At 42.1% G+C, this 14943-nt stretch overlaps 1 protein-coding gene and 1 non-coding gene across 9 annotated transcripts in view; one reads left to right on the top strand and one right to left on the bottom strand.

Annotated features, from left to right (window-relative positions):
- SPECC1L (sperm antigen with calponin homology and coiled-coil domains 1 like) overlaps positions 1-14943 on the top strand; it is a 153281-nt gene that overhangs the window by 7314 nt on the left and 131024 nt on the right. The window lies entirely within an intron of this gene.
- On the bottom strand, positions 1348-1480 carry LOC118148366 (U8 small nucleolar RNA). Its single transcript, XR_004735164.1, has one exon. It is a non-coding gene; the product is annotated as a U8 small nucleolar RNA (small nucleolar RNA).

Below are 14943 nucleotides of genomic sequence, written 5' to 3' on the forward strand. Positions count from 1 at the left end.
GGTCGGGAGTTCGAGACCAGCCTGGCCAACGTCGTGAAACCCCATCTTTATTACAAATAAAAAATCAGCCGGGTGTGGTGGCGCACTTGTGATCCCAACTGCTCGGGAAGCTGAGGAAGGAGAATCGCTTCAATCAGGGAGGCGGAGTTTTCAGTGAACAGAGATCCAGCCACTACGCTCCAGCTTGGGGGACAAACAGGACTATGTTTCAAAAAAAAAAACCAGGCATAACAATATAAATATGTTATAAAATAACCAAACCATTATATAGTGGAAGGAGAAGTATTGTTCTGGGTAAAATTGTTTCTTTTTTTTGTTTTTTGTTTTTTTATTTTTTTGAGATGGAGTTTCGCTCTTGTTACCCAGGCTGGAGTGCAATGGCGCGACCTCGGCTCACCGCAACCTCCGCCTCCTGGGTTCAGGCAATTCTCCTGCCTCAGCCTCCTGAGTAGCTGGGATTACAGGCACGCGCCACCGTGCCCAGCTAATTTTTTGTATTTTTAGTAGAGACGGGGTTTCACCATGTTGACCAGGATGGTCTCGATCTCTTGACCTCATGATCCACCCGCCTCGACCTCCCAAAGTGCTGGGATTACAGGCTTGAGCCACCGCGCCCGGCCTGTTCTGGGTAAAATTGTTTCTATAAATAAATGGCTGATCCAGTATTTTTTCCTCCATAAAAACATCTTTTTCCCTTTGATTTAGTGTACACCATGCAGAGTCGCTGAGCAGACTCAGTGACTTTTTAGATAGGTGGAGAGTGCTTCGTAATGGTTGCAGGTGTGTAGGGGTGTTCTTGACATTTTCAGTAAGAAAGTGAATGTTGTGCCATAGGAAAGCTTTATCACTGTTGCACTTTGGTAGCAGACCAAATGTGTGTCAAGTACAGTATCTAGTGAGTGGAGAATAACTGTAGTAATTACATTTACAGTTAAAGTGAAGTTTGTATCAAAATTTCAGTTTCAAACATGAACTTTCGGGGGTGTATCCGCAGTGTGTCCTCTTCAGATGTGATTTCGCTGAAGCAGTGGTTCTCTATAACTGACTTGACACAATACATCTGATGTTTTGAATGACTTAAGTGATAATATCAAAATTGCTATCATATACAGATGTAAATCACGTGACTAACCCGTGGTATTACACAAACTGCTGAGCTCATTCAGTAAGGGAACAGTAAGGGACTGGCTGTCAGGAGGCTGGAGAAATGTTCTTGGCCTTATGGCTTTGGGCAAGTCAGCTTTGCTTTCTGAACCTTCATTTCCCCACCTGCGAAGTTTGGAGGGATGGAAAGAAGCTTGAGGTGCTAATGTTAACATTCAGCAGGTCTTGGCCTGTAGAGTCTTCTTCAGCTACAGGAGGAACTGAGTCTTTTTTTTTTTTTTTAATAATTAAATTTGAAACATTTCATGCATCTTCAATCATCATGTTTTATCTGTCTTCCAAAGGAGGAACAGGTAAGGATTATGCCACCTGATGATGGAACTTCATCTTCTCACCAGTTCAATGACACTGTTTTGCAGTCCCTCCTCAAAGATGGGAGTGGGGAGTGTTGGTGACTTTGTAGTTGGTGAAAATGAATCAGAGACACTGTGATCAGTCCTCTAGAATGGAGTATTGTGTGGGCTTTAGCATAAAAAGAAGGAAAGGACCATATTAGGAGTCTTTTCATACAATTAAATTTATTCAATTAAAGAACTATCCTTTCTAAAAAAAAGTCCTGCTTTCTTGGTGTTAAAGCATCTTTTATTAAACAATGATAATAGTAAATGGTGATGTATGGTGATTGTAAATAGCAAATAAATACAGGGTTAATTATTTTATTGTGATTTTTAAAAATAAAGAGAGCTGAGAATCTGGTGTTTTGCTGCTGCTGTTAGGGAGTGTAGGAAAAAGTTCCTGGGGCTTTTGCTGTTAAGAAGATTCAAATATAGATTATTTCTTAAGAGTAAATACGAGTTTACTTTGAGGTCGTTTGTCACAGTCTGCTGAGAAGTCCACTGAGAAAGCTGTTATGTTTGCCTGGCATTAAAGATGTTCCTATTCTGACCATTGTTAAATCTTTTCTTATTGGATATAAATTGTCAGGATTTTTTTTGTGTGTGTGTGATGGAGTTTTGGCCCTTGCTGCCCAGGCTGGAGTGCAGTGGCAGAATCTCAGCTCGCTGCAACCTCCGCCTTCCAGATTCAAGTGATTCTCCTGCCTCAGCCTTCCTAGTAGCTGGGATTACAGGTATACGCTGTCACCCCCAGCTAATTTTGTATTTTTAGTAGAGACTGGGGTTTCTCCATGTTGGTTATGGTAGCCTCAAATTCCTGACCTCAGGTGATCTGCCTGCCTTGGCCTCCCAAAGTGCTGGGATTACAGGCATGAGCCACTGCGCCCCGCCCCAGGATTTTCTTGTGTGCTGTGGTGTGCCAACAAAATAAGCCTAGGCAGGGAAATTCCTCCTGTTGGTTGGAATTGTTAGTATTGAATAGACTAGCTGCAAGGTAAAGAACCCCCCCCCCCCGGGGGTCCTCTTATCAGCTCAGAAATCTTTTAAACTGTGACCTCAGTCTTTTGCTGTGAAACAACATGACCATTAAGAAAGTAGGCTTAAACAATGTATTTTGGGTATGTTGAGGGGGAGGGACAATTATGATCTGTTTCAAAGTGAACATAACAGATGATCTCTGTATCTGTGAAGACTTAAAACTTTATATTGCTCTTGGGGTCTGTTGGGGGAATAGGGGAGGGACAGCGGCAGGTGGGGAGTTGGGGAGAGATAGCATGGGGAGAAATGCCAGATATAGGTGAAGGGGAGGAAGGCAGCAAATCACACTGCCACGTGTATACCTATGCAACTATCTTGCATGTTCTTCACATGTACCCCAAAACAAATGCAATTTAAAAAAAAACATTTTGGAATAAAAAAAAATTTATAGTGCTCTGCTGTTAATCTCGAATAAGATTTAGAAATATTGTGACATACTCTTAAAAAAACTGCAGTGTATCAAAAGATACATTTTTAAAGCATCTTGAAATGAAATTAATGATGTAATATCTACTTTCTTCATAATAGCAATTTTTTTTTTTTTTGAGATGGAGTCCTGCTCTGTCTTCCAGGCTGGAATGCAGTGGTGCAATCTTGGCTAACTGCACCCTCCGCCTCCTGGGTTCAAGTGATTCTTCTGCGTCAGCCTCTCGAGTAGCTGGGACTACAGGCACGAGCTACCACGCCCGGCTAATTTTTTGTATTCTTAGTAGAGATGGGGTTTTACCGTATTAGCCAGGATGGTCTTGATCTCCTGACCTCATGATCCACTCAGCTCAGCCTCCCAAAATGCTGGGTTTACAAGCGTGAGCCACTGTGCCTGGCCCACAATAGTAATTTTTACATTCTGAAGACTGACTGCTCTCAGCCACTTCTGAGTTCTCTGTTTTCAAAGGATAATTTGGTAACTCCATAAACGAAATTTGTAAAGAAGAGAGAAGAGAGTGAATTTTTTTTCTGTTTCTTTTCTGTATACCTTATAGGGTTTTTTTTATTTTTATTTTTATTAATTTTTATTTTTGAGATGGAGTCTTGCTCTGTCCCCCAGGCTGGAGTGCAGTGGCGCAATCTCTGCTCACTGTAACCTCTGCCTCCCGGTTCCAGTGATTCTTCTGCCTTAGCCTCCCAAGTAGCTGGGACTACAGGCATGCACCACCATGCCTGGGTAATTTTTGTATTTTTGTATTTTTTTTTTTTTTTTTTTTTTAGTAGAGATGAGGTTTCACCATGTTGACCAGGCTGGTCTTGAATTTCTGACCTCTTCAGCTGTGATTTCTCTGAAGCAGTGGTTCCCTATAACTGACTTGACACAATACATCTGATATTTTGAATGACTTAAGTGATAGTATCAAAATTGCTATCATATACAGGTTTAAATCACATGACTAACCTGTGTGGTATTATGCAAATTGCTCAGCTCAGTAAGGGAACAATAAGGGACAGGCTGGAGCTTCCTGACAGCCTGTTCCTTACTGTACAGTGGGATCCACCCACCTTGGCCTCCCAAAGTGCTGGAATTACAGGCATGAGCCACTACACCTGGCTGAGAGTATTTTTAAGAATGTTTTTCCTGATCTTTTCCAATATCTTCATTGTGGTTTTGTCCTTTATTTTTGGTTAAATCCAGAGGTTTACTCCTACCTGTATCTTTCCAAACTGTTAATCTGTTCACAGTCACTCTCCCATTTAAACCTTTCAACAGCCCCACTTTCTTTGTAATAAGGTCTCCTTCGCTTGGTATCCGGAACACTTCAATACTGGTCTTTGACCTGTTTTCCCTGAACAGCTCTTGGCCCCTTGAAATCTCGCCAGTCTCCTTGCCTCCCTCTGCTGGAATATTATTCTCTCACTTCATCTAATCATCACCTTCAAAACTCAGCTCATTTTCTTATTTCCTAGCCCTTTTCATGTCCCTTGTTTTCCTCTGATTAAATTAATGTTCCAAACTCAAAAGAAAACTCAGCTCAGGTATTACCTTGCCTGGAAGGCTTTCCTAATCCTCCTGTCTCCTGCAGACTTGTCTCGCACCCTGTACGTTTGGGATTTGGCACACTATGTCTCATCTGTGACCCCCAACTAGACGATGAGACTTTAAGTATGTGGCTTGAAGGAAAGTTGTTGAATCTGCTGGGGTGCTGGTACAGTGCTGGGCATGGCAGTGTAACAGAGGAAGTGAGCCACTTAGTCCTTGCCCTTAGGAGCTTTTATTCCAGTTGCCCTTCACCCTGCCAGGTGTGAGTCACCTCCCAGTAGTGCATACCAAGTTTCAAAGTCTGTTTAATTGTATCTTAGTGTCTAATTTCTTATTTCTTGAAGGAAGGGACTCTGTCTCTAATGTCTTATCTTAGCACCCAGAGACCAGGTAGACATCATTTTTGTCCGAAACTCTGGAAGGAATGTACATTTGGCACAGATTACTTCCCTTTTTCTCTTGTACACCTTTTACCTTTTTTTTTTTTTTTTTAAGTTTGATGTGTTTGGACAGTAAGGGTTTAAGAGATTAAGATTAAATTTCAACTTTGTCTGTTGTGCATATAGCCTAGGGAAAACAAAAAGTTAATGAGGAAAAATACTATAAAAAGGATCCTTTTTTTTTTATTAAGCTTTTTAAAATTTTGAATTGTTTTTAGAGACTGGGTCTCATCCTATCATCCAGGCTAGAGGACAGTGATGATCACAGCTCAGTGTAGCCTTGAACTGCTGGGCTCCAGGGATCCTCCTGCCTTAGCCTTCTCACTATCTGGGACTGCAGGCATATGCCAGCACACCTGGATAATTTTTCAAAATTTTTTTGTGGAGACACAGTCTTGCCATCTTGCCCAGGCTAGTGTGGAACTCCTGGGTTCAAGCAAACCTCCTACCTCGGCTTCCCTAAGTGTTGGGATTACAGGTGTTGAGCCATTGTGCCCAACCTAAACTTTTTTTTTTTTTTAATGCTGAGCTATACACAAAAGAAAGTAAAGGTCCTGGTCAAGCCTAGCAAAGAAGTATGCAAAGAAACTGGTAGCAGGTTGGATGCGATGGCTCATACCTGTGATTTCAGGGCTTTGGGAGGTGAAGAGGAGAGGATTGCTTAAGGTCAAGAGTTCGAGACCAGTCTGGGCAACATAGCAAGAATGCTGTCTCTACAAATAAAAATTGTAAAATTAGCCAGGGCCAGGCACGGTGGCTTAAGCCTGTAATCCCAGCACTTTGGGAGGCTGAGACGGGTGGATCACAAGGTCAAGAGATCGAGACCATCCTGGTCAACATGGTGAAACCCCGTCTCTATAAAAATACAAAAAAATTAGCTGGGCATGGTGGCGCGTCCCTGTAATCCCAGCTACTCAGGAGGCTGAGGCAGGAGAATTGCCTGAACCCAGGAGGCGGAGGTTGCAGTGAGTTGAGATCACGCCATTGCACTCCAGCCTGGGTAACGAGCGAAACTCCGTCTCAAAAAAAAAAAAAAAATTAGCCAGGTATGGTGGTGTGCAGCTGTGGTCTCAGCTATTTGAGAAGCTGAGGCAGGAGGATCTCTTTATCCCTGGGTTTGAGGCTGCAGTGAGAGACTCTCACTGGAGAGTCCAGTTCTCCAGCCTGGGCTGTAAAGGGAGAGTCTGTCTCTAAAGAAAAGCACACTGGTGGCAATGTCAAGATTTGTCAAGAAATAGCCACTACATTGGGCCTAGTGGTGTGCACCTTTAGTCCAGCTATTCAGGAGGCCAAAGTGGGAGAATCTGTTGAGCCTAGGAGTTTAATTCAGCTTGACCTCAATCTATAAAAATAGAGGCCAATAAGATTTTTTTTTAATTAAAAAAAGAAAAAGATATACCTGCTAAAATTTAAAGCTCTTCTATTCTTCTTCTCTCCCCTCTAGTGTTCTTGGGGAAAATCCCAACTAAGCCATTTTCCAATGGCACCTCTTCCACCATGAATTCCTGAGGTAGTCTGATGGGGCTGCTTTATTCTAGAACAATCACAGTGAGACCTTTTTCTTTCCTTAATATATTCTTTTGCTTATAAAACACTAGTGTCGCCTTATCATGCTTCAGTTCTACCCCACTGGACCCAAGAATTCTTGCCCAGGAGCAATTGAATTTTCTTGGTGCTTTTTAAAACTTTGGTGGGGTAGAGCCAATTTTAAATCTTCTGCCCCATTTTCTCATTTTCTCTCCTTTTTGCATTTTCTGCAAACTCCATTGAATTGTTGCAGTTACTTAGGTTTGTTTCCACTCCCAGGTTACAAACTACTTGCGGTTACTACTTTCAACCCTAGTTCCTTCATTTTTATGATTTATGTTCATTTCTTTGTATACGTAGTCTTGCTCCATTTCCACACTCAAAGCCTCTGGCCCTGGATTATTGCTTTAGTCTTTTATATTATTTTTTGTCATCTTTTACCTCAATACTTACCTTCCCCTCCCAGCCCCCTGTATCCTATCACCAAGGTTATCATCATTAACCTTTCATATTATTCCTCATTATCTGTGTATTCATTTGCAAATAAACATACATTAAAAAACAACAGGTTTATGGAGATGTAATTCGCATACCTTAAAGTTCAGTCTTTTAAAGTCTACCTTTCAAGTGATTTTTGGTATATTCACAAAGTTATACACTGATCACCACTATCTGATTCCAGAACATTTTCGATACCTCAAAAAGAAATCATTAGTAGTCATTTCACATTCACCACTGCCTCCTGCTCTGGGCAGTCACTAATCTTTTTGTCTCTACGCATTTGCCTATTCTGGGTATTTTATGTAAATGGAATCATACAACATGTGACCTTTTGTCTGACTTTCTTTCATTTATCAAAATGTTAGCAAGGTCTTCCCCGGTTGTAGCATGTACTAGCACTTCATTTCTTATGTGGCTGAACGATAGTTCATACTTTATTTGTTCATCAGTTGATGAACATTTGTGTTTTTGTCACTTTGGGCTATTATGAATAATGCTACTATGAACAAGTGTGTACAGGTTCCTCTTCAAATTTTTGTGTGGACATATGCTTTCAGTTGTCTTAGGTATGTACCTAGGAGTTGAATTGCTGGGCCTTGTAGTAGCTATGTGAAACATTTTGAGGAACTGCTAAAATGTTTTCCAGAGCTGTACCATTTTACATTCTGTGTATGAGGATTCCAAGTTGTCAACTTCCTCACCAATGTATGGATTTTGGGGTATACTTTTTAAAAAGTGGGATCAGGCTGGGCATGGTGGCTCACATGTGTAATCCCAACACTTTGGGAAGCTGAGGTGGGAGATTCATTTGAGCCCAGTAATTCAAGATCAGCCTGGGCAACATGGAGAGACCATCTCTACAAAATGTAATTTTTTTTTTTCAGACAGAGTCTTGCTCTGTAGCCCAGGCTGGAGTGCAGTGGTGCAAATCTCGACTCACTACAGCCTCCGCCTCCTGGGTTCTAGTGATTCGCCTGCCTCAGTCTCCTGAGTAGCTGAGATTACAGGCGCATACCACCATGCCTGGCTAATTTTTGTATTTTCAGTAGAGATGGGGTTTTACCATGTTGGCCAGGCTGGTCTTGAACTCCTGACCTCAGGTGATCCGCCCAGCCCGGCCTCCCAAAGTTCTGGGATTATAGGAGTGAGCTACCGCGCCTGGCTACAAAAAAATAATTTTTAAAATATTAGTGGGGCATTGTGGTGCACACCTGTAGTCCCAGCTACTTGCTGAGGTGGAAAGATTTCCTGAGCCCAGAAGTTTGAGGTTACAGTGAAACATGATGGCACCACTATACTACAGCTTGGGTGACAGCAGAACTCATATCAGGGGGAAAAAAAGTGGGATTATAGTTTTGACACTTTTCTTGTTGTTATCTTAACTTCATACTTCTGGAAATTCCATTAAATTATCTGGTATCACTCACTTTGTTTAATGGCTTCATGGTAATATTGCACAATATGAATATGCCGTTCATTCATCAGAGTTAGCAGATATTAAGTGACTGTTATGAGCCAGACACTGCTCTAGGCATTCAAGAAAAACACACAAAATTCTTGCATTTTTAGAGTTTACTTTCCTGTGGAGAGGGTGGAGGGAGATAAAGTATTGGGAAATAAGTTAATTACATATATAGTATAGGGTTTCACCAGTGAGTGCAATTTGAATCATTGGCAACTTTCTTAGTAGTGTAAATAAAGTACTAAAGACGAAATTACTCTAAATGGTGTTACTTAAATTATTGTAGATGGTATTAGTATCAGTCACTTTGCAGGTGAAAGAGAAACACCATCCTAAAGTGGAAAATAGAAAACAGTTGGTAAATGTGGATCTGGGGTTTTCCTAGGACATAAACTGATGAGCTGGAAAAGTAAATGCGTCAGTCCTTGGTAGCAAAGTTTGTACATTTATCAATTGTATCCAAATCCTCTTTTTTTTTTTTTTTTTTCCGAGAGAGAGTCTCACTCTGTCACCAGGTGCCAGGCTGGAGTGCAGTGGCACAGTCTCAGCTCACTGCAACCTCCGCCTCCTGGGTTCAAGTAATTCTCCTGCCTCAGCCTCCCAAGTAGCTGGGACTACAGGCGCATGCCACCATGCCCAGCTAATTTTTGTATTTTTAGTAGAGACGGGGTTTCACCATGTTGGCCAGGATGATCTCGATCTCTTGATCTTGTGATCCGCCCGCCTTGGCCTCCCAAAGTGTTGGGATTACAGGTTTGAGCCACCACGCCCAGCCCAAATCCTCTTAATCTAGTGATTAAGTAATAAACACTCTTCATAAAAGGATGAACCAGGTATATGTGTATGTGTTGAAAGGTTCTGATGGATGCAACTAAGAGAACTTTGGGGGACATGGCAAAACTTCCAGGCCCATTCAAGAGTCTGGTTTCTTCCTGAACTTGTATGTTTATTATATTGCCCTATTAATTATTGAGATTGTGCCTTACAGTAAAACCTGCTTTAAATTGTTGGTGCTAATAATTTGTAATAATGTGGGTCACCTAGAGTGGTTAAGCCAGGAGGAAAAAGGATGTCTTTCCTGCAAGGGCAGACTGTATGAAGATATGCAACCTGGTTGTGCCCGTGCTAACCCCGACTCTGTTGGCCCTAGAAGTAGTGTAGTTAAACATTTTTGTTCAGATTTACAAAAAAAGTTTGACTTTATTTTATTTATTTACTTTTATTTCTATAGAGACAGGGTCTCACTATTCTCCACAGGCTGGCCTTCCAAATGCTGGGATTACAGGCATGAGCCACTGTGCCTGGCCTTAACTTTGAAATGAAGTTAGAAATGTACATTTATTATTATTATTTATATTATTTTAGAAACAGGTCTTGCTCTGTTGCCCAGGCTGGAGTGCAGCAATGGTGCAGTTGTAGCTCACTGCAGCCCCTCCACCTCCTGGTCTCAAGTGATCTTCCCCCCGCCCCCCCACCAACATCCTCAGTAGTTGGGACTACAGGTGCTCATTATCACAGCTAATTTTTATTTTTGTAGGGATAGGGTCTCACTATGTTGCCCAAGCTGATCTCACATTCCTGGGCTTGAGTGATCCTCCTGCCTTGGTCTCCTAAAGTGCTAGGATTATGGGTATAAGCCACTGTGGCCAGCCTAGAAATGCATGTTTTAGACACACATTTACTCAGCTTTCCTCTTGCCTGCTTAGGACTATCCAACTGTATTCTTGTGCCTCAGAGTCCTTTCACATGTTCTGCTCTTACTGGGAACTCATAGGCAGTAAGATCAAATGCTGACCTTTGAGGCATCTATACGCTTCCAAAACCTGCTTCCTCTCTCATTTGCCACTTTATTTATTTTTTGAGATGGAGTCTTGCTCTCTTGCCCAAACTGGAGTGTAGTGGCACAATCTTAGCTCACTGCAGCATCTGCCTCCTAGATTCAAGTGATTTCTCCTGCCTCAGCCTCCTAAGTAGCTGGGAGTACAGGCACATGCCACCACACCCAGCTAATTTTCATATTTTTAGTTTCACCATGTTGACCAGGCTGGTTTCAAACTACTGACCTTGGCCTCCCAAAGTGCTGGGATTATAGGCGAGAACCACAGTGCCTGGCCTCATTTGCCACTTTTAGTTGGAGGAGATGAAGAAAATTAAGTATACCCCAAGTGCTCAGGGTTTCCTATTTGGGACTTTAGTTACAGAGATTAATTTCACAGAGTTACAGAGTTTCTTTTTTTTTTTTGAGACAGAAGTTTCGCTCTTGTTACCCAGCCTGGAGTGCAATGGCCGATCTTGGCTCGCCGCAACCTCCGCCTCCTGGGTTCAGGCAATTCTCCTGCCTCAGCCTCCTGAGTAGGGATTGCAGGCACGCGCCACCACACCCAGCTAATTTTTTGTATTTTTAGTAGAGACGGGGTTTCACCATGTTGACCAGGATGGTCTCGATCTGTTGACCTCATGATCCACCTGCCTCGGCCTCCCAAAGTGCTGGGATTACAGGCTTGAGCCACCGCTCCCGGCCACAGAGTTACAGAGTTTCTATATTTGTTTCCTGTTTCCTGGCTGGGTGCAGTGGCTCGCATCTGTAATCCCAGCACTTTGGGAGGCCAAGGAGGGAGGATTCCTTGAGCCCAGCAGTTCAAGACCATCCCAGGCAACATAGTTAGACCTTGTCTCTACTAAAAATAAAAATAAAAAAATTAGCTGGTCTTGGTGGCACTTCCTGTTATCCCAGCTACTTGGGAGGCTGAGGTGGGAGGATCACTTGAGTCTGGGTGATTGAGGCTGCAGTGAGTTGTGATTGCACCACTGCACTCCAACCTAGATGACAGAGTGAAACCCTGTCTCAAAACAAACAAAAATATTTGTTTCGAAGTGGCATGCAAGGATGGTAATAATCTCTGAGTGTTAAGCCCAGCAGATTTTACCACTTCCTTTTTGTGTGCTCACTCAAGAAGTCAGGACACCTGATGAGTTGAGGTGTTGAAGCTAAGGCTCTGCTATGCTCCCTCCTTCGTAGGCTGTTCCACCTGGGCCTCCCAGTGATGGGTGACCGCCTTGCTAGTCTCTATAGTTTTCTTTTCTTTTTGGGAGATGAAGTTTCAGTCTGTCGCCCAGGCTGTAGTGTAGTGGCATGATGTTGGTTCAGTGCAACCTCTGCCTTCCGGGTTCAAGCGATTTTCTTTTTTTTTTTTTTTTGAGACCGAGTTTCGCTCTTGTTACCCAGGCTGGAGTACAGTGGCGTAATCTCGGCTCACCGCAACCTCCACCTCCTGGGTTCAAGCAATTCTCCCGCCTCAGCCTCCTGAGTAGCTGGGATTACAGGCATGCACCACCATGCCCAGCTAATTTTTTGTATTTTTAGTAGAGATGGGGTTTCACCATGTTGACCAGGTTGGTCTCTGTCTCTTGACCTCGTGATCCACCCGCCTCGGCCTCCCAAAGTGCTAGGATTACAGGCTTGAGCCACGGCGCCTGGCCACGATTTTCATGTCTCAAACTCCCAAGTAGCTGAGATTATAGGCACGTACCACCACGCCCAGCTAAATTTGTATTTTTAGTAGAGATGGTGTTTCACCATGTTGGCCAGGCTGGTCTCGAACTCCTGACTGCAAGTGATCCCCCCACCTCAGCCTCCCAAAGTGCCGAAATTACAGGCGTGAGCTGCCACACTGGGCCATGGTTTTACATTAACCACAGTTTGTGACAATCTCTACATTGTGAAGTGACAATTCTTTTTTCCTTCTGCCCCTCATTATCTTTTTCTTCCTCATTTCTTTTTTGAATTATGCTGTCTTGAATTGGTATCTAAAGGATGACATAGCAGACATGGGGACTGACACATTGACTCTCGTGTTACTGAGGAATTTCTCAGTGCTCTATCTGTGTCATGTGCTCACTCTCTCCTTTCTAGGTGCTAGCCTGCCAACCTGCTTTGAGAAATTGAAAATGAATCAAAGGGTCATCAGCCTCCTTGTACATATAGGGACAGCAACTTCATTGCTTTCCTTTACATAATAACAAATAGTGTTTTGCCTACCTGCTTCCACACAAACTGCTGATACGGTTAGGATTTGGAAAGGGGGAAGAAGGGAATTTTGGGTTTCCAGGAGCAGCTGGGGCTTGAACAGAAAGAGGTAGTAGTGAACATTTGTGGGGTAAGGAAATTAGCTGAGGGAGAAGGCATATGATAAAGTAGGGATTGACAGACTGTCTGTAAAGGGTCAGATAATAAATATTTTAGTCATTGAAGATCTTAAGGTCTCTGTTGCAACTAATCAATTCTATCATTGTAGTGCAAAAGTAACCACAGAGACTACAGAAATGAATGAATGTGACTATGTTTAAATAAAATATATATATTTATTTGTTTTTGAGACAATGTCCCTCTTTGGCTCAGGCTGGAGGGCATGATCACAGCTCACTGCAGCTTTGACTTCCCAGGCTCAGGTGATCCTCCCACCTCAGCCACAAGTAGCTGGGACTACAGGCAGACATAACCACACCCGGCTAATTTTTGTATTTTTTGTAGAGATTGGGTTTCACCATGTTGGCCAGGCTGGTCTTGAACTCCTGAACTTCTGGACCCAAAGTGTTGGGATTACAGGCATGAGCCACTGGGTCCAGCCCAAAATAGTCTTTTGATTTTTTTCCCCCAGCCATTTAAAAGTGCAAAACATTCTGAGTTTGTGAGCCGGACAAAGACAAGTGATGGGCCAGATTTGGCCCTGGATTGTGGTTTGTTGACCCCTGTCATAGAGGAACAGGAAGCAGAGAGGACTGGTTAGAGGGTCTGGGAAACCAAGCCAGGGAGTTAGACGTAAGGTAGTGTGAAAAAAGAAACCATTTTTGTAATGTAGTGAAAACTTTAAAGGAAGGATATTTTGTATTTATATGTGTTCCTAGAAGCATCTCAGTTTTTATTTAAAACATACCTTCACTGTGGAAAATTTCAAACATTTACGAAGTAGAATAATTTAACAAAATACCAAGTGATGTATTTGTCGTCTATCTTCAACAGTGATCAGTCCTAGGTCCTTTGCATTTCTGTGTGAATTTTAGAATCAGCTTGTCACATCCTACCAAAAAGCCGGCCGAATTTCTCTTGTGATGGTTTTGAGTCTGTAGATAATTTCGGGGGAGGAATTGACTTCTTACTAAAATTGAATCTTTCAACCCATGAACATAGTATATTTCTCAGTTTATTTAGTTCTCCTTTAATTTCTCTCAACAGTATTTTATAGTTCTCAGTATATAGATTTTTCCTTTTTTTTTTTTTTTGAAGGTGTTTGGTCACATTTACTCCTAAGTATTTCATATAATTTGCTAATATTGTGAATTTCAACTTCCAGTTATTCAGTTATTCATTCCTAATACACAAAAATACACTTGGTTGTTATATTTTGATCTTGTATCCTGAGACCTTGATATAATTTGTTCTCATAGTTTTCTTTTGTGAATTCCATTAGATATTCTGTCAATGTTGTCTGTGAATAAAGATAGTTTTACTTTTTTCTTTCTAATCTGAATGCTTTTTATTTATTTTTGCTTCCCTTGCTGCACTGGCTAGAACTTCTAAGTACATAATAAATAGAAGTGTAACTGCTCAGTGGATTCACCTTGTCCGCTACTTAGACAGAGCTGATTCATCAAGACGGGAATTGCAATAGAGAAAGAGTAATTCAGGCAGAGCCCGCTGGGCAGGAGACCAGTTTTATTGTTACTCAAATCAGTTTCCCTGGGCATTTGAGGAGCAGAGTTTTTAAGGACAGCTTGGTGGGTAGGAGGAAGGCAGTGGTCCAGGAGTGCTGATTGGTCAGGGATGAAATTGTAGGGAGTTGAAGCTGTCTTCTTTCTCTTGCACTGAGTCAATTCCTGGGTGGGGGCCACAAGATCAGAGGAGTCAGTTAATCAATCTGGTTGGTGCCAGCTGATCCATCAAGTGCAGGGTCTGCAAAATAGCTCAAGCACTAATCTTAGGAGCAGTTTAGGGAGGGTCGGAATCTTGTAACCTTCAGTTACATGACTCCTAAACCGTAATTTCTAATCTTATGGCTAATATTAGTCCTACAAAGACAATCTGGTCCCCAGGCAAGAAGGATGTCTGCTTTGGGAAAGGGCTGTTACTGTCTTTGTTTTAAACTAAGTTTCTCCCAAAGTTAGTTCTGCCTACACCCAGGAAGGAACAAGAATAGCTTGGAGGCTAGAAACAAGATAAAGTCGATTAAATTAGATCTCTTACTGTCTCAGTCATAATTTTGCAAAGCCATTTTCAATTGTGGTAAGAGTGGATTTCCTTGTCTTTTAATCCTATGGGGAAAATATTCAGTCTTATGTCATTAACTATGATATTAGCTACAGTTATTTCACATATGCCATTTATCAAGTTTAGTAGGTTCTCTTCTACTTACATGGAGTTATGTGGGTTTTTTTAGTTTGTTAGTTTTTTTTTTTTTTTTGAGACGGCATTTCGCTCTTGTTACCCAGGCTGGAGCGCAATGGCAC

The sequence above is a fragment of the Callithrix jacchus genome, chromosome 1 (assembly GCF_049354715.1).
Source record: "Callithrix jacchus isolate 240 chromosome 1, calJac240_pri, whole genome shotgun sequence".
Classification (NCBI taxonomy): Eukaryota; Metazoa; Chordata; class Mammalia; order Primates; family Cebidae; genus Callithrix; species Callithrix jacchus.